Source organism: Pinus tabuliformis, chromosome 4_2 (assembly GCF_031772625.1).
Source record: "Pinus tabuliformis cultivar Carrire ecotype Pingquan chromosome 4_2, CPIR1, whole genome shotgun sequence".
NCBI classification, from domain to species: domain Eukaryota; kingdom Viridiplantae; phylum Streptophyta; class Pinopsida; order Pinales; family Pinaceae; genus Pinus; species Pinus tabuliformis.
This window is the reverse complement of record NC_142304.1, coordinates 706,918,599-706,939,926: the sequence shown is the minus strand read 5'-3', so window position 1 is coordinate 706,939,926 and position 21,328 is coordinate 706,918,599. Positions and strand designations below refer to the sequence as shown.

General features: G+C 38.3%; 1 pseudogene; it reads right to left on the bottom strand.

The window, feature by feature from the left end:
• Positions 1 to 597: 597 nt before the first annotated feature.
• LOC149171450 (threonine synthase 1, chloroplastic-like) lies at positions 598 to 1,663 on the bottom strand (annotated as a pseudogene).
• Positions 1,664 to 21,328: the final 19,665 nt, after the last annotated feature.

The following is a 21,328-nucleotide window of genomic DNA, read 5'->3' as shown; positions in this document are numbered from 1 at the left end:
ATTATGTCCAAAATCTTAAATCCCGCCTCAGTTCATTGTGCTCTGGAGTATGACTGCATTGCCATCTCAAGGGTTTTGGAAGTTTGGAGGATGGGTGGTTAACCAAGCCACGCCTTCATGGCTTTAGGCATATGACAATTTCCTCTGATTTTTCTCTCAAGAATGTAGCCCTCAGCCTACCCATGAACCACAAAAATATGGCGATGAACATCCCAGGTTTGATGAATCACTACACCCACTCTTGCTGAGAATTATGTCCAAAATTTAAAATCTTATGCTCATTTCATTATGCTCTAGAGTATGACTATGTTGCCATCTCAAGGGTTTTGGAAGTTCATAGGATGGGTGGTTATCCAAGAAAAACCTTCGTGAATTCAGGTAGATGACAACATCCTCCTTTGATTTTTCTCTCAAGAATGCAACCCTCAACCTACCCATTTCCTTCATTTTGTTTCTTTTTTCGAATCCCAATTCAAATTTGCGCAGGACTCCCCGTGGTTATATTAATAATGGCCTTCTTCAACACAGATTACTGCTAGACTCACTGAAATGGAGAATAACCTATCCAAGCTCTAATGGCGAAGAAAACTCTGCACTCTATGAAATGGATAAGAACCTATCCAAGCTCCAATGGTGAAGAAAACTCTGCAGACCAATAAAATAGTGAATATAATCGGGCACCAGTGAACCTAGAAAAGGAGGGTTTTCATATTAAAACTTCACGTCAAGAATCACTTTTGAGTGATAGTCAATCTTGTATTATGTAAACTTCAGCCCATGAGCAATACTGACAAAAATGGTCCTGTCATTAAGCCCAATAATACCCTTACTTCTGAGATTTTGTCAATGCTGCAGAAGCCACTCTAGTATGAGGGCATATACACATACCTTTCATATCTTCTAGAGCTGCATCATCCATCAACTACTCCTTGATAGCCTGCTCGACTATTCCATTTGAATTCTTCAATGCATAAACAACTCAATCGATTAACACCGGATCACCAATCTGTATCGTCAATGTGAAGGTGGAACTGGAAGTCACAAGATTAAATTCATTCCACTCTGAATTATAGTAAAAATACAGAGGATTGGCATTGACAGCATGCACACAGACAAGGCGAGGAATAACATTCACCATGCCCAGCTCCTTGCACATCTGGAACCCCTTATAAAAGGCATAGATATTCCCCAAGTTCCTGCCAGGCACACTGACCCAATCTAGCACCTCCCAATCAAACTACTGTAGGATCTTGATCACTGTAGTATTCTGCCCCTCCAACCGCAAACTATTGATTGAATTATCTAGATAGATCAACAACTCTGCAGTCACCTCCAGGATCAGCCTCATACACCAATCGAAATTTGTATCAAGACTGAGCACCAATGCACCATTGGAAATCGGTTGCACTAACTATGCAATCAAGATATGATTTGCAGGCAGAAATACAATAACATGTATCCCTACAGCAATACAATATGCTGACAGCAACGCTGATGTATTGTTATTTGAAGCACAACCCACACCAACACTGGTGTCAAGAACCCTGGCTTCTTCCCTAATATTATGATCATTATGACTCCTCCTACCGCTTGTACCACTGCTTTCATAGGGTGTTGATTTGGTTTTTGGCTTAATGTCTGTTGAGCCCACTTGTTGTTCCATGTGAAGACAACCAGGGTTTTTGAGGTTAAAGGTTGTGATATTTGTGCCTGGGCTGAGACATATTTTCCTATGCTGAAAACTCACTTTCTGCCCTTACTTGTACTAAGAACCCATTTACCATTCTTGATTGGATTGAATGTTTGCTCACTTATTTTGGAGAAACGATGTTCCCTGCAACATTGTTGAGCTTGCCATGGCCATTGCACATCAGATCCAATAACCAATAGTTGACACCAATGGAACCAGGTATCCCTGCAGCAACACAATATGCTGACAGCACAGTCGATGTATTTCTAGTCAGAGCACAACCCACACCAATACCGGTGCCAAGAACCCTAGCTTCTTCCTTGATATTCTGGTCACTATGCCTCCTCCTACCGCTTGTATTGTTGCTTTCACAGGGCGCCAATTTGGTTTCTAGCTTAAGGTCTGATGAGACCACTTGTGGTTCGATGCACACACAATCATGGTTTTTGAGGTTAAAGGTTGTGATTTTCATGCCTTGGCTGAGCCATCTTTGCGTATGCTAAAAACGCACTTACCACCCTCACTGTAATGAAAACCCATTTTCCATTCTTGATTGGATTGAATGCTCGCTTGCTTATTTTTGAGAAACAATGTTCCTTGCAATATTGTTGAGCTTTCCATGGCCATTGTAGAGCAGACCCAATAGCCAATGGTTGGCACCAATTGAACCTGTGAGCCTGTTACACATTAATTTTTCGCCATGACACTTGATCAATTTATGGATATTATTATCATCCATGAACATGTTGAAACCATCTCCCTTAGAAGTCCAACAACTCAAAATATGTTAAAGTCCATGAGAAATTCGGTCAAATAGTTCTCGCACCTTGTTAAGTTCCACTTGCGCCAATTTCTCTAGTGTTTCCTATGCATACGCTGAAATTTACTCTGAGAGCAACTCAGAGATGCGCTTTGTCTGTAACTATAAACCCATACATGTGAATTCTAGAAACTAAAAATAAAAAAGTACATACTAGAAACATAGTTGGTCGAATATTTCCCAACTGAAAGCTTCCAGGTGATGACTATTCGAACTATAACCCTCATAAGATGCATCTCCATCCCTTTTCTCATGGTAACCTAATCCTTCACTAAAGGAGGTTCATCCTCTTCTTAGGGATTTGAAACTTCCCCCTCTTTGACTTATAAAAGGATTAGAGGGTTGAGGGATGAAGGAGATAAGAATTCAAAGAATACAAACTTATGTTGTTAGTTTGAGATTGGAGAGCTTGTTATCTAAGGAGGAGATTGAAGGCATTTTGGAGGGACCTCACGACATCCAGGCAAAGGTTGTAAGGCTCCTCTTATCTTCTGATTAATACAATGGAACACTTTCTGCCATTGATTTTGTCTTTTGTGAATGATGAATAGTTTGCAATTGGTTATTATGTTCATTAAGACAAGTTCAATCCCTAATTTCCTTGATCATTAGGCTAAGTTGTTTGAATTACTGTATCACATGTGCTTTTGATCCTTTTTATGGTTTATGTTTGCAAGTTCTACCAAGCATTAAAGAGTTGTATCAAGTCACAACCAGGGATCTTCATCGGGCATTTCGTGAAACCGGTAAGAGGTCTATCCATTAGTTAGACTACTTGTAATTCAGATAAGTTCAACTTAGGGAGAGTTAGTTCATTTGTCATGATTGTTTCTAGTTTCCATTTAGGATCTAGGGAGATCACTCTTGTCCGCAAGAGGGATTGTCTAGTGTAATAGAGCCCCTTGTGTCCTCTGGAAAAGTAAGTAAACGACAGTCGAAGTCGATGTGTTATTCGAAAAAGTAAGTTAAACGCAAGAGTCGACGCCAAAAAAGTAAATGAGAATCAACATTGGTGACGAGCAAATGGATCATGAACCCATGTGTCATATTTTCATTGAACATGAAGACGAAAACAAGACGATGAGATTGACTTGAATAAACAATATTTGCTTAACCAACTCCATAGAAAAACACTTCCAATATATGTTAGGGTCCCACCCTAACCCCCTTATTTATGTAATAGGATCGAGTCATAGTTATAGTTAAGTAAAGAGTCAATAAAGTCCATATTAATAATTGTAAGTGGTTAACCCACATTTAATGACGGGACCACAGTTAGTTGCAAATGGGCCATGGTATTAGATAGATGGTATTAATAAGAACCATAGTGTTGCCCCATGGTATTGCATGTATGAATCCTATATAAAGCATAGAGACTCCCCGCGAGGAGCATCGTGTCTTATTTTGTAATTGAGCTCAGCTCTATTGGAGGTTGCCCCCTCGAAGAGGCAAGTGAACTTTGCTTTCTGAATAATAAAATACTTGCTGTTATTGCTCTTGCTCTATGTTATGGGTATATTTCTTCGCATATTTGGTATTCTGGTATCATCTTGCAGGATTAAGAGCATAACAAGTGGTATCAGAGCGCTTTCTAGGGTCGGTGGGATCTCCATTTTTTAGCATTTTTTTTTTGGCTAGAGACGTGTTTTGAGCGCATAAACCTGCGGATTTGGGGAGGCATGCACGCATGAAATACAAGAGGTGATCATGCTTGTTGGACTCCCTTGTAACCCCTGTGGGTACCCCTTCAAGTAGTAGCGCATTAGACAGAACCGCACACAGACTGTCTTCTAAGTACCTTCTGGGTATATCAAAAGCCCCCTAACTACCTTGAAACCTCACCATAGATAAACCGTCGGCCGTCTTGTTGTTATACTACACCGAAAACAACACTCGGAGAGATTACTCACCCGTAAGATAGGGTAGTCGAGTTGTACGGCTAAGGGTATGGTTGATCCTCCTTGGTTAGTGCCCTAAAAAATTGGGTCGAGTACTACTGTCAGACCCTTATGTATATTGCGATTTGTAACACCTGACACTCTTGGAGACCATAGTTCCCTCATCTATCTCTAGATCATACATAATCTTTGCCAGATCAGATCTCGCAAGTGGGGTTTTTGCCGCCGTAGCAGCAATCAGTTTCGCAGTTCAGATCTATCATATCAGCCATTCAGATCTCTCAGATCCATTAGATCCATAGCAGCAATCAGTTCCGTCGTTCAGATCCATTAGATCCACCATCCAGATCTGAGTAGTTGTGTGGGTTCCTATACCTAGGCATGATTTTCGCAGGACTTTTGGCAGCATTGACATTTCAGGGATTCAGCGACTGCAGTATTCCTAAGCAAGGAGTAAAACTCCGTTAGGAGTAAAAAAAAAAGTCTGAGACCCCCCGGAGCACTTATTGGTGACTTAGCCCATAAGAATCAGGACGACGAGCTGAGCAAGGTGGTACCATTCAATTGTTAGTGCCGAAAAAAATTCGGGCGGTCCCAAATTTCAAGTAAATCGACTCGGTGCATGGTATAAACTAGAAATCAAGCTATGGCGAATGAAAGGATGGAAAACCTTGAAGCATCCTTGAAAGACATCCAAGATCAGTTGACGAAAATAACTACAACACTCTCTATGGGCAAGGTGGAAGCCCGCGAGGAGGCATATATTGGCAATGAACACAGTGAGGGTGAGTCTAGCCACTCTCTTCACCTCTGGGGCACCCACCAACAATCCCGTCCACGACCACCCAAGCTGGACATGCATAAATTTGATGGCTCTCACCCGGCAGCATGGATAGCACAAATGGAGCAATATTTCAATCTGAATTACATCCTAGATAATGCCACTCAACTTAGTGTGGGGATCATGTACTTGGACAATGAAAGATGGCAATGGTGGCAATGGCATCAACGTTGCTATGGAAGGCCCTTGACTTGGGACACATTCAAAAAAGCTCTTATGGATCGCTTTGACCATGACTCTGCTTTTTTGGGTCATCTCACTAAGCTTCGACAGACTGGAACAGTGGATGAATATATTACAGCCTTTGAAGCCTTAGCTTTCCGCACTTTAGGTCTACAAGATGAGTTCTACATGGAATGTTTTATCAGTGGTCTTAAAGAGGCCATACAAGCCCACGTTCGACTGCACCACCCTCCCTCATGGCTAGAGGCTTGCAGGATAGCTCGTGAAGTAGAACGTGCGTTAGCAACCCAGTCCAATCACCCAAATTTCACCACCAAGGGTCGCCCCCCACAGGCTCACAGCACTACCCAAACACTCAAGGTTCAAAAGGTGTCACCTACAAAAATGGCGGAAAGAAGAAAGCAAGGATTATGTTACTACTGTGATGAAAAATACTCCCCCGGGCATAAATGCAAGGAGCCCAAATTTTTTCAAATTGATGCTACTGATCACAGCTCATCGAAGGAAGCCCCACCACTTGAGGAACCAGAGGAGGAAGAAGAGGACAACCAGAAGGACAATGTACCTAAAGAACCAGTTATTTCGTTGCATGCTTTGGCAAGGATTTCTTCGCCTCAAACTCTCAAAATCAGAGGTTTTATTAAGCATCGCCCAGCCGTAATCTTGATTGATAGTGGAATTACACATAATTTTATCCATCAAAGAGTCGCGGAAGCAGTGCATTGTTTTGTACGAGCAGTTTCTAACTTCCAAGTCCAAATTGTTGATGGGGGAACAAAGAAATGTGAAGGCCCCTGTGAAAATGTCAAACTTCAAATGGGGGATTATCAGTTAAAAACCCACATGTTTGCCATACACATGGGAGGGTGCGACATTGTCCTAGGTGCTGAATGGCTTCACACACTTGGCCCAATCACAATGGATTTCCAAGAGTTTTATATGAGATTTAAGCAGAACAACCACACACATACCCTCCACAGACTCTAGGCGGGAGCTCCCTCTATCATCAGCTCACATTGGATGGAAAAATTGTTAAAAAAGGGCCATCATGGAGTTATAGCTCAATTTAATGCCATCCAGGCCTTCGAACCCAATTCTCTTCCGATTCATCCTGATATGCAACATATCTTAAATAACCATCAGCCAGTATTTGACAAGCCTCATGAGCTTCCACCCTCGAGAGGGGAACATGATCATAGCATCACTTTGATCCCAGAGGCATAACCACCAAATGAGCGCCCATATAGATATCCATTCGCAAAAAGAATGAAATAGAAAAAATAATCAAGGAACTTTTGGAAGCAAGCACCATTCGTCCCAGCATTAGTCCTTATTCATCACCGGTGGTCATGGTGCTCAAGAAATATGGGGAATGGTTTATGTGTCCAGACTTCAAGGCCCTAAATAAGTTGACAGTCAAAGATAAATTTCCCATCCCGGTTGTTGATGATTTGCTAGATGAACTAAATGGAGCTCAATTCTTCACTAAGCTTGATCTTCGCTGAGGCTACCACCAAATACACATGAAAGAAGTCGACATTCCAAAGACTGCTTTCAGAACTCATGAAGGCCATTATGAGTTCCTGGTCATGCCATTCGGTCTTTGTAATGCCCCATCCACTTTTCAGAGCCTTATGAACCACCTACTCAAACCATATCTCAGAAAATTTGTCCTTGTTTTCTTCGATGACATCCTCATCTACAGTCGCACTTGGGCCACACATCTTCAGCATGTAGATCTGCTCTTGCAACTGCTCCGCGAGCATGAATTATTTGTTAAGATGACCAAGTTTTCTTTTGGTATGGAAGAAGTTGAGTATTTGGGCCACATTGTGGGGCGTGAAGTTGTCAGGGTGGACCCCAAAAAGATCCAGGCAATGCAGGATTGGCCTCAACCTAAGACCTTGAAGAGCCTGAGAGGATTTTTGGGTCTCACGGGCTACTATCGCAAATTTGTTCGCAATTACGGTCGCATTGCGAGGCCCCTCACTCAACTACTCAAGAAAAATTCATTCCTCTGGAATGATGAAGCACAACAGGCCTTTACATCTCTAAAAAATGCCATGTGTTCCACTCCAGTCTTAGCACTACCCGACTTCACCATATCTTTTGTCATTGAATGTGATGCTTTGGGTACAGGTATTGTGGCGGTCTTAATGCAGGAAGGTCGACCCTTGGCCTTCACAAGCCAACAACTATGTGGGAAGAATCTGGGACAATCTACCTATGAGAAGGAGATGATGGCCATCTTACATGCAATAGATACCTGACGACCTTACTTATTGGGGCGACGCTTCCAAATCCGCACAGACCATCAAAGCCTTAAATATTTTTTGGAGCAACGCCTATCCTCACCACAACAAAATAAATGGCTCGCCAAAATGCTGGGATATGATTATGAGATAATTTACAAGAAAGGGCACGAAAATATTGTAGCAGATGCATTATCTCACCAATTTGAGGAGGAAAGTACCCTGCTCGCAATTTCCCTTCCCATTCCAGAATGGATTGAAGAGGCTCGCAAGGAATGGTTTTCACATCCTTGGCTCTCCCAACTCATTACTCAATTGCAGGCAGATCCAAATTCCACCAAGGGCTACTCGTGGCAGGATGAGATTCTTCGCTACAAGGACAGAGTCGTAATATCACCAACATCCACCCTCAAAAGCCGCATTTTGGCAGAGTTGCACTCATCTCCCATTGCAGGACATTTAGGCTTTCAGAAGACGTATGCTCGCACTCGAAGATCATTTTTTTGGACAGGCATGAAAAAAGACATTCTTACTTTTGTAGCTGAATGCGACGTTTGTCAGCGCCACAAAGGAGAGACAGTCAAAGCACCAGGCACATTACAACCATTGCCCATCCCGACATCAATATGGATAGAGGTTTCTATGGATTTCATTACAGGTCTTCCAAAGTCAGGAAACAAGTCAGTCATCATGGTGGTTGTGGACAAACTTTCTAAGTATGCTCATTTTTGCGCCCTACCCCACCCTTTTACACCGACTTTGGTCGCTCAATCTTTCATGGATCAGATCTTCAAATTGCATGGCATGCCCACTTCCATTGTGTCTGATCGTGACCCGGTCTTCACCAGTAATTTTTGGTAGGAACTCTTCCAGCTACAAGGTACCCAACTAAAACTCAGTACTTCCTATCATCCACAAACTAATGGTCAAACTGAAGCAGTCAACAAATGTATGGAAACCTACCTAAGGTGTTTCACTTCAGAAAAGCAACATCTCTAGGTACGGTGGTTACCTCTAGCTAAATGGTGGTATAACACCAACTATCTTGCCACCACCAAAATGACTCCATATGAAGCAGTTTATGGTCAACTCCCTCCTTCCCCTACTTCTTATATCAAGGGTGCTCAAAGGTACAAGCAATGGATCAACTCCTACAGAACCGCACAACCATGCTCACCCATCTTAGAGAGAATCTTCATCAAGCTCGAAACTGCATGAAGCAACAGGTAAATCAGCATCGCTCAGAACGCTAATTTCAAGAAGGGGATCAGGTATTTTTGAGGCTGCAACCATATAAGCAAACATCACTCAAAGACAAGGGTTGTCAGAAACTATCTCCAAAATTCTACGGACTGTATCAAGTACTTCAGCGCATTGGAGAAGTGGCCTACAAGCTAGCTTTGCCACCCACTGCAAAAATCCATCCAATTTTCCATGTCTCATGCCTCAAGAAAGTGATTGGGAACAATTGTAGAATTCAAACCAGTCTACCTGAACTGGATGAAGAAGGGTCAATCTAGCTCCAACCTGAACAGGTCTTGGACACACGAGAACGGCACCTGCGTGGCCGCATGATCAAGGAAGTCCTCATCAAGTGGAAAGACACCTCTCCAGAAGATGCAACCTGGGAACTAGCCACTATTCTTCAGCAGTTTCCGCAGCTTCAGCCTTGAGGACAAGGCTATTCTTATGGGGGAGGGCATGTTAGGGTCCCACCCTAACCCCCTTATTTATGTAATAGGATCGAGTCATAGTTATAGTTAAGTAAAGAGTCAATAAAGCCCATATTAATAATTGTAAGTGGTTAACCCGCATTTAATGACGGGACCACAGTTAGTTGCAAATGGGCCATGGTATTAGATAGATGGTATTAATAAAAACCATGGTATTGCATGTATGAATCCTATATAAAGGATAGAGACTCCCTGCGAGGAGCATCGTGTCTTATTTTGTAATTGAGCTCAGCTTTATTGGAGGTTTCCCTCTCGAAGAGGCAAGTGAACTTTGCTTTCTGAATAATAAAATACTTGTTGTTACTTGATGAATCAGAATCGCAACAACAATAAACAAAAAAAATTTAATGAAGTCAAAGTTATTGCATGTAAATGGGCATACTACTGTAAGACCTGGTAAGGCATGTGTACCCTTGGGTAATCACTGGTAAAGTCTGGGTCAAACATAGGTGATAGGGGGGATGTCGGGTTAACACTACCCGGGTAAAAACTCCGAGGGGGGTAAGAGCTAGAGTGAGTAGGATTGTTTCACTTAGCAGGTTTGGCTAGAGTTAGTCAAGGAACCCCAAGTCAAGTTTAAGGGGGGAATTGTTAGGTAAACTTGACTCAGGATAGAGTCAAAGTTGACCAGGTTAAACAGTGATGGTTTTGGGGCACATGGTATTGTGCACCCATAGTATTTTGCCCGTGGTATTATATGTAATGGAGATTATAAAAGGCTGGAAGGACTTCATTGTAATGCAAGACCTGGAGATGAGCGGTGAAGGCTCACTTGGTCGAATTGGCCAAGGTTTTGGCCAAGGATAACTAAATTTCATTATGGTTGGGATTTTCCCCGGATTTGGGGTTTTCCCGGATAAACATTTATGTTTATGTGTTTATGGTTGTTGCTGGTTATTTTCTTATATATATTCCTCTCGGTAATTATTTATGTTATTTAGTAAATTTCTTAACAACTGGTATTGGAGCCAGATATTGGCTTCAAAGGGATTCTTTGATGCCAGGGGTTTATAGTTCCTGATGAGATCAATGCAGCCTTTTTACAGATCTGGGTCTGAAAATAATGGTGGAACAATTGTACGTGGAAGAACCTCGAGGAGAATGTGCAGAAGATAGTGTCGTAACTGTCAGGGATCGCAGTGCATTTGCGATATTTACCGGTTTGGAACATGCTGACGAATTGTTCGGGATTCATGCGGCTATTTAAAGAAGGTCAGCAGAAGAAAATTGTTCATGCGGCTTCGAAAATTGTTCGTTTTCTGCTACATGAGGCCACTAGTGCTGGAATCTACGAGGTTCTCGTCGGGCTCGCAGTTGGAGCGGTTTGATAGAAGTTTTTGAGCAAATCAAATTGAGAGAGGATGGATTAGAATCACAGTGGCAATAAACAAAAAAAAATAAAAATTAATGAAGTCAAAATTATTGCATGTAAATGGGCATACTACTGTAAGACCTGGTAAGGCATGTGTACCCCTCGGTGATCACCGGTAAAGTCTAGGTTAGACCTAGGTGATAGGGGGATGTGGGGTTAACAATACCCCGGGTGAAAACTCTGAGGGGCGTAAGAGCTAGAGTGAGCGGGATTGTTTCACTTAGCAAGTTTGGCTGGAGTTAGTCAAGGAACCCCAAGTCAAGTTTAAGGGGGGAATTGTTAGGTAAGCTTGACTCAGGATAGAGTCAAATTTGACTAGGTTAAACAATGATGGTTTTGGGGCACATGGTATTGTGCACCCATAGTATTTTGCCCATGGTATTATATGTAATGGAGCTTATAAAAGGCTAGAAGGACTTCATTGTAATGCAATACCTGGAGGTGAGCGGTGAAGGCTCACTTGGTCGGATTGGCCAAGGATAATGAAATTTCACTATGGTTGGGTTTTTCCCCGGATTTGGGGTTTTCCAGGATAAACATTTGTGTTTATGTGTTTATGGTTGTTTTTGGTTATTTTCTTATATATATTCCTCTCAGTAATTATTTATGTTATGTAGTAAATTTCTTAACAAGAGACTCCCTGCGAGGAGCATCGTGTCTTATTTTGTAATTGAGCTCAGCTCTATTGGAGGTTGCCCTCTCGAAGAGGCAAGTGAACTTTGTTTTCTAAATAATAAAATACTTGTTGTTATTGCTCTTATTCTATGTTATAGGTATATTTCTTCGCATATTTGGTATTCTAGTATCATCTTACAAGATTAAAAACATAACAATATACATATATAATAAATATGAACAATTTATATATTAAAAAATACATAAAACTTATATTTAAAAAATTTTAAAATCCCATAAATAAAAACACGTGAAATGATGTCAAACAAGATTCATGAAAAATAATAACTAGCCATTAAAGAAAAATAGTAACTAACTATTAAAAGAAATACGTACGGATAAATATAGCAATAAGTGATGATGTAATTAATTAATTATATAATTGAGAAGGAAGAATAAATATAAGGAAATATTTAAAATATATATTTAAAAAACTTATAGAAATGAAATAGTAAAAGTTTGTAGTCGTTTGCCTTCCTTTCTTTTTTTTTTGGGTAAAAAAAAAACAATTTATTATATTAGATAACCAGGGTATGACATATCTCTTATGGCCACTAACAAGTAAATAACTAATTAACATTTCTACAACTTATTAACATTCAGTTAAAAACATAATATCCAAAAATAATCACATGTTAGATAATACAAAAACACCAAAATGTGTCAAAACATATCCATTCTTCATTATATCGTTGTAACAAATCCCAAAGTCAAAGTCCGCCTCAATATGAGAAAGCTAGAGAAAATCATTCTCTGAAAAGTCCCACCAACATCCTAATTTTTCTCATCTATTTAAGAAGTGGCTTGAAGTTTGTTCTCTCCTTGCAAAGGATACTTTTCATTTTGCTTTCTAGAGAAAATCACTCTCTGAAAAGTCCCACCAACATCTTAATTCTTCTCGATCTATTTAAAAAGCATGGGTAGCTTGAAGTTTGTTCTCTCCTTGTAAAGGATGCTACAAAGTGCAATAATCTTCACCTCGGTATTAGTACCTATCTCATATTATAACCTTGCTACCATATACATATTTACTTGATGTTCCATCAAAAGATCTCACAAGAAACTTTGTAGTCTAATTAATAGTCATAAAAGTCATTTTACAAACCGTATGAGTTTTTTAGGGCGTTAAATCTATTTATGCATTCAAACATGCATTTTAAACAATAAGAAAACACAATCTTACTAAAACTTGTATTGTTGAATTTTGGCAAAAAAATTGTTTGTTAATATAATTAAAATTATATATTATTAATTCGATTGAATAATAAATAGTGTACACTAAATGCATACAAAAAATTATATTAACCATCCTGAATCCGTCTTAACTCTAGATCTACCAAGAGCCAAGAGAGATCAAATCTCTTTTCATTTTAAAAGAAATTTGTATATGAATAAATTTGATATCTCCCAACTTGGTAGATCCGGAGTTAAGATGGATCTAGGCTGGTTTAATTATTAATTATAATTATTGTGTGAAGAGATGCTCTACAACCTAGTATGGGGTAAATGTCAAGCGTAAATGTTTAACATTTAACATTTAAATAATTTAATCTAATGCCAATGTGGGCCAATGTCAATGTCTGCCCTAATTAAAAATCGATATAGAGGTAGATGTGTAGGCGTAAATGTTTAACATTTAACATCTATATGTCACCTCAAATAAAAAAATAATAAAAGGTTATATGTCACCTCAAATAAAAAAAATAATAAAAGATTAAAAGTAATGTAGAGTCAAGTATGGTGGAGATGTTGTAGTGTAAACATTTAAATCTAGTGTCAATTAATAATAAAAAGTTAAAAGTAATAAAAATAATAAAATCCAATTTGTTGTGAAATTATGCTCTAGGAAAAATTGCATAGATAATTATTAGTTACATTGGTCAATGGTAATTTACTAAATCATCATTTTGGTAGTAACTAATAAATGTTGGAGGGTAGTAAAAGTGTACACATTTACAATTTTATTTCTACATAAGTGTTAAAGAAAACATAAATAATGGTGGGAAGTAACTCTTGTAAGTATATTTTTTTACGTTTTATTCTTATCCATTTTTTATGCAAAGACTTGCTTAAATTATGGTGGGAAGTAATTGATGGTAGATATGTTATTTACACGAGTATAAGTTATTTTCAAGTATTTTATTTTGTATGGTTTTCTACAAAGCTTGACAATAAAAAAATCGCTACACATATATCCAAAATTCATGCATGAATATTGCAACGATATCTATAAATTATGGCATAAAATATGTAACTTAGTTATCCATTTGACATTATATGCCGGGATAAGGCCTTCAAGTTATAAAACTAAATATTTATTTTTCAAAGTTAAACATTATAATTTGTGTTGGTCAATGCTAAACTGATAGTGATCAATAGAGAAATCAATTGTTATAGTCTTCCTTGGCATGTACTAATAATGATTCCATAAACATATTTAAATTTAATTAATAAGTACATAAAAACGGAATACTTACAATATAATAAGTTTTTTAACCATGGATATCCACCCCCACTTTACCACGGATATTATTAACTTGTAGATAGGTTTTGTTACAATACCATGGGCTAATACCATGATTTATCAATACCATATGATGAAAAAACATAACTCATTTTAGACATAATATTTTAGACATTGCATATAGCATTGATTACATAGAGTGAAAATTCTCCATCATATGGATGGAGGGAGGGAGGGAGAGGGAAAAGGGGGGGATGTAGGAGAGAGGAAGGGAGATAGTGATAGATATGGAGGGAAGATAGAGAGAGGGTGATGGAAAGAGGAGAGAGGGACGGGGAGAGAGGAGAGAGGGAGGGGGATAAAGGTGGAGTTGGAGGGGAATAGAGGGAGGGAAGAACAAAGACATAGAAATATAAGGTAGTGAGAGACAAAGTGACAAGGTAGAGATGGAGAGAGAGAGAGAGAGAAGATAGCGAGGAGAGGTGAGAGAGAGGGAGAGAAAGGGAAGAGAGAGAAGGAGGGAGGAGAGGGAGTGATTGTTGGGTGTGGATCCTAATTATCTTCCTGATTGTCCAGAGGTTCTTCGTTTCAATCACATTGGATCCCTGTTCAAAATGAGGTGGAAACATTTCTCGTATGATCACCATCAGGGGGTTGAGGATGGGGCAACGATGATTTTATGAGCCTCCCCCCCCGATAGAGGTTCAGGGGAAGTACCCTCGAAGCTAAAAATAGATGAAAAAATGCCTTGTAAAATACTATAATTTCATAGTCAATTTGGGTCGTTCATTAGGCGGATGATCTGACAATAGAAGTTATGTTAATTTATGGTCTTTCCCCAAGAAGGCAACAATCAATTTATATTATGAGGGAATTGTATTGTGATTGTGTATTATTATTCTAATCGAAAAAATTAAGAAGATGAGATTATGTGAGAGTGAAGAGGAAATTACAACGAATTTGTTGTAGATTGTATCTCTTCATTTTGTTGGATAATATAAAGGAAGGATTGGTAGTTTCTCCGTGGACGTAACCCAAATTGAGTGAACCACGCATATCCGTGTCTCTCTTGTTTTATGTGTTTCTGTGTTTGTGTTTCCACAATATTTTTATTTTTTTCATTGCTACATTAATTAATTTATAACAAATGGTATCAGATCCAAAGGTGTATTTCACTGATAAATTCATAGGAAAGAAACGTTCCTAGTTCGAGAGAGAGAAATGGAGGAAGATGGTAGGTTTAGGGTCGAGAAATTTAAAGGCCAAAACTATCGGTTGTGAAAGATGCAGATGGAATATTATTTGCATTAGGAATATTTGTAGCTAGAATTGAGTGAGAAATCAAAGAAGTGGATGAGTATGACAGACGAAGAATGGGATCTTCTTGACAGAAAGGCTCTAGGAACAATATGGTTGTGTCTGGCAGCGTCGATGGAATTCAACATTTCAAAAGAAATGATAACAAAAGATTTAATGACAGCATTGAGCAAACTATATGAAAAACCCTTGGCCTCATATAAGGTGTTTCTTATGAAGTGTCTATTAAATTAATATGAAGATGTCAAAAGGTAGATTTTTTGCTTATCATTTAAATGAATTTAACACAGTTACCAGTTAGTTAAGTTCTATAGGATAAATTTTGATGATGAAGTTAGGGATCTATTGTTTCTATGTTCATTTCCAGAAAGTTGAAATGGCTTACTCATGGCTATTAGTAACTTTGTCTCTGGATCTAGTACTTTAAAATTTGATGATGTTGTTGGTGATATCCTTAGCAAGGAAATGTGAAGGAAAATCTCGGGTGAGACAATAGGTAATTTTTTGATTACAGAGTCTAGAGAGAGGAAATAACCCAAGACATCACAGTAAGTCAAGAAAAGGAAGATCCAAGTCCAGAATAGGGATAATGTGTTGGAAATGCAGTAAGAAAGACTGTAAATCTCAGAAGGAAAAAGGAGATGGATAATGGTGGGCTCCAGTATTGCAGCAATAATGATGCAATTCCTGGGACTCTCGTCTTTACTTTTATCAACCCGGTAGTTCGTAACAAAATTGGAAGCGACGGTGTTGTATGCACAAGTACTAGCTCTTGCCGTAGCTGTCACTTGGTTAGCTGGCACAAGTCCGCTAGGAGCTTAAGCAAACTTCTATGAGCTCTTAGAAGAAGCTTTTTAATTGATGGATGAAAGCTAATCTCGAAGGAAGATAATCTATTTGCGAAAAGAGATTGAAAAACTGAAGGAAAACGCAAACCCTGGCAAACCCTAATTCTACCAGCTAGTCCTACTGATGCAAAGGAGAGAATGCAAACTAATGAAAGAGATGCCATTACTTTTATGAAGGTAAAGTACATGTGTTTAGACTACCTCTATCTGAAGAAAACATCTTTTTGTATTTTTGATTAAGTCGTCAGTTTCATCATGCATATGCTTTCACTGTTCTTTGACTGTGCAGGGGTGGATCAAGGAGGAGAAATGCTTGGAAGAGGTCAGGAAGGTTCAGAGAGGGTCTAAGGAGTCCCTAACACCCTTCTAGAGAGTTTCACAAAGTTTGGCTATCAATAAACCTCATTTGTGAGCTTCTACAGGAAGTCTGCAGGGGTTTTACAGGATGTTCAGGAATTTCTACAGGATGTTCAGAAATTTCTACAGGATGTTTAAAAATTGGATTTTGGAGGATGGATGAGTGAGGGAAGATGCATGAATGGATATGGAGGTAGGATAGGGGTTTGAAGTGGCCCAGGGACTGATGGATGGAGTGGTGAGAAGGTGTAGATGGCTAAATTGGCTCAAAGAAGGCTGAAATAATGATTGCACAAAAAGGTAGGGTTACGTGGGCGAGAGGACAGATGTGAGATGAGGAACCTAGCTAGGCGATGGAGTAGATGGCTTTGATGAAGCTTAAGTGGATGAAAGAGTGGTAGAGATGCTCTGCACCGTATACATTCAACTGAATCAACAAAGTCTTGCAAGTAATCAAAGTCCTAGCTAATCTAATCTAACTAACAATAAAGTGAATGAACAACAGCTTTATTCGAAAGAAAACCATGTATATCAACTATGCAATGAAACATTTCAGAGATCTGAACACATTCTGCAAATGAAAACAATACACTAAGGATTGCATGGTAAAGCAAACTAGTGTTTTTGTTTGGGACAGCACGGTTACTTCAATTCCAGCCCCTGATCCAATAAGGAAGAGGTGAAACCAACAGTATTTGTTGACCCTTTTTTGAGCCTTTTTCCTGTTATTATCTTACCAATCTATTCTAAAAATCTGAAGCATTCTATTCATAAACAGTGACTTGGTTAATCCACACAACTTAATCTGCCTAACAGAAATACGTTTGCAAATGCACAATAGGAAAACAACAATGCTTAAAGGAAAGATAACAGTACATAAAGGAGGCCCTAAGCTCTCAGGTTGGGCCCAACCCTGAGAGCTACGGCTCCTATAAAAAACTCAGAGTTGATATGAAATAGGACTACTTATCATTATCAAAAAATAGCCATCAGTCAAGAGTTATGCCAAAATGGCTACAAGAAAACGAGCTAAAGCTGACAGCACTGTAGTGCAAAAATATGCAATGGTTTCAAAAGTCCCTTACGAAGGCTGAGGCCTTATCATTTATACACCACGAGGGCCCTAGCAGGCCTCCTAAATCTGGGGGACTTGGCTGTCCAACTGTTAGTAGACAGTCCCTTTTCCAAAATCTGCTTGGCTGCCTTCAAGATCCGGTTTTGGTGACCTATGAGCTCGAAGTTTGGGGGTGAAGATCCCGAGGAAGGGCTATTTAATGTCATAGAAAACCCCCCTACAAATCCTCACCTCAAGCTTGGCTGTCTTCTAGCCCATGATTGCTCGGTTTTGCTCCAACATGTGTCAAAAAAACCTGAGATAAGCACGTGTTAGCCACCTAGGAAGAGCGACCACCCTTATTCGTACAAATGGCATAAACATACTAAAAAATAATGCATAAGCTATGAAAATGGAGGATTGAACAAGGACTGAACAAGGATAATTAGGCAAAATGAGCCCAATAAGTTACCCAATTTGGGGCTCATCAGATAACAAGAGAACAATCATGAAGCGAATGTGACAGGTGATGTGTTGCAAGATTCTTTCATTCTTTCATTAGAGAATATTATTAATGCCTGATTGGTAGATTTAGTGGCCTCATTCCATACCACACTTGATAGGAAACATTTTCATGGCTATTTTCAAGGAGATTTTAGATAGGTTTGTCTGGGTGATGATAAACCCTGTAAAATCATTGAAATGTGTAAGGTTTTTATAAAGCAAAAAAATGGAAAACAATGGTTGTTAAAGGAGGTAATTCATGTTCCATATCTAAAGAAAAATCGAATTTCAACAAGGAAATTAAAAGGTGAAGGTTGTGTAACTACTTTTATAGACAAAACCTAGAAGGTCACTAAAGGAACCCCGGTAACAACAAAAGGGGAAAAAGTTTGTACATTGTATTTATGCAATGATATTTCTAATTTATTTAATGCTTTAACATCCATAGGAGCATATATGGCACTCTGTCATCATAGGCTCAGGCACATGAGTGAAAAGGGGATGTAAATTATTCACTCAAGAAATTTGTTGCTAGGTTTGAAGCATATTGATTTGGATTTCTATGAAAACTATGTTTATGGAAAGCATAAGAGAGTCAGATTTATCAAAGTTGGGAAGGAAAAGAAGAGAAAAAAATTAGAGCTTGTGCATACAAATCTATGGGGACCTACTCAGGTATCATCATTCGATGGTTGTTGTTATTATGTTAATTTTATTGATGATGCAACTAGGAAAACCTGGATTTATTATATTCAGAATAAACATGATGTATTTGATACTTTCAAGAAATGGAAATATTTTGTTGAGAATGAGACAAGAAAGAAGTTGGAAGGTCCCATATCAGACAATGGAGGTGAATATTGCAGCAAAGAGTTTGATAACTATTGTTCAGAGCGTCGAATCCGTAGAGAGAAGACAATTCGAGGATCACCACAAGAAAATGGTGTGTCCAAAGGATGGATAGGATAATCATGGAGTGTGCAAGGTGCATGATATTGCATGTAGGATTGCCCCTACAATTTTGGGCAGATGTTATAGATATTTTTTTTTATCTAATAAACATAGGGCCTTCAAGTTACTTTAATGGTGGTATTCCTAAGGAGGCATGGACAGGTAAAAATCTAAACTACTCATTTTTAAAGACTTTAGATTGGTAAGCCTTTGTCCACATTAATAAAGAAAATAGAACAAAGCTTGAGGTAAAATCAAAGAAATGTACCCTTATTGGAAATGGTGTTAATAATTTTGGTTATCACTTATATGATTTTGAAAATCATAAAATCATTAGGAGCAAAGATGTCATATTCAATGAAAATATTTTGTATAAGGATTAGATGTAGGAAAAGAAACTTGAAAAGGAAAACAAATAATAGACAGTGCTTCACAAGATCACAAAAAAAAGTAAGGAAGCTTGAAAATTATAATGATTACTAGCCACAAAAACAAGCACAGTAACAATAAACACCTTAAATACCTCAAATTGGTGTTAGAATATCTACCAGGATATAAGTAGACCCACAGAATGATACTATCCTTCATTATATTATGTATTGTTGACTGATTCTGGTGAACCAGAAAGATATGAAGAAGCAATGTAGGTAGAAACTAGGAAGAATTGGGAGCAAGCCATGGAAGAAGAGATGGACTACTTGATGCGTAACCAAACTTGGGACTTAATCAAGTTGCCTACAGGTAAAACAACATTACAGAATAAATGGGTTTACAGGTTGAAGGAAGAAGATGGAGGTAAACATAGGTATAAGGCTAGACTTGTGGTGAAGGGGTTTTCACAAAAGAAACGTATAAACCTTAATGAAAGTTTTCTCCTGTTGTTAAAATGACTTCAATTAGAACTATTTTAAGTCTAGTGGTAGTACAAGATTTGCATATTGAGCAGTTAGATGTAAATACAAACTTTCTCCATGGGGATTTGGAGGAAGAAATATATATGTAGTAGCCACGAGGGTATGAGGTCAAAGGGAAGGAAAAATTAGTGTGCAAATTAAATAAGAGCTTGTATGGGATAAAATAGGCTCCAAAGTAGTGGTATCTAAAATTTGACATGTTTATTTCTGAACAAGTTTTATCTTAAAAAGAAAAATGATGGCAACTATATTGTATTGTTATTGTATGTAGATGACATGCTTGTTGTAGTGTCTAACATGCAACAAATAAATGTGTTTAAAGGAAAATTTAAAAATTCATTTGTAATGAAGAATTTGGGTGTTGCAAAACAAATCCTTGGTATGAGAATAACTAGAGAGGAAAAATCTCAAATTAACATTGTCTTAGAGTGAGTACGTAGAAAAGGTGTTGGAAAGATTTAATATTGAGAATGCAAAACCAGTTAGTACACCTTTGACTAGCCATTTCAAACTAAGTAAGGAGATTTGTCCCAAGAATCAGGAAGAGATGGATTATTGTTTTGAGGCTTCTGCGATTTGTAATATGTGTAGAATCTTCTTCCGGAATTATCACATCCATTATTTTTAGAATCGACGTTTCGAGCCATCCACCGTGGCTCATCATCAGGATAGATCTATAAATGTGAAGGACAGATCTCATGGGAGCTGGATAAATAGAGGAGTGAGCTATGTGGAGAGTGAAATTTTGTGAGCCGACCATGCTATTATTTATAATGATAATTTTAATTAATTTAAAATTTAATTAATTTTTTTTTTATAATCTTAATAATTTTAATTAATTTTTGTTTTTTAATTAATTTTGTTTTATAACTTTAATTAATTCTAATTAATTTTATTTTTATTTTAGAATTCTAATAAGGATGTTTAGATTTCTTTTTAAGATTTTAAATTTATTAATAATCTCCACATAGCTCACTCCTCTATTTATCCAGCTCCCATGAGATTTGTCCTTCACTTTTATAAATCTATCCTGATGATGAGCCACGGTGGATGGCTCGAAACGTTGATTCTAAAAATAATGGATGTGACAATTTGGGAAGAAGATTCTTCACAAAGAGATGGATTATATGTGTAAAGTTCGATATGCATCAACAATTGGAAGCTTAATGTACGCAATGGTATGCACAAGGCCTGATATTACACACACAGTGGGAGTTGTAAGAAGGTATATGGACAATCCAAGAAAAGAGAATTGGATGGCAGTGAAGTGGATTCTCAGGTATTTGAGAGATACCACAAATCAAGCAGTATGCTTTGGTGGTTCAAACATTGCTCTACATGGATATGTTGATGTAGATATGGAAATTGATAGAGATAATAAGAGGAGAACCACAGGGTATGTGCTTACTATAGGTGGAACAACTTTCTGTTGGGTTTCAAAATTAAAAAACATTG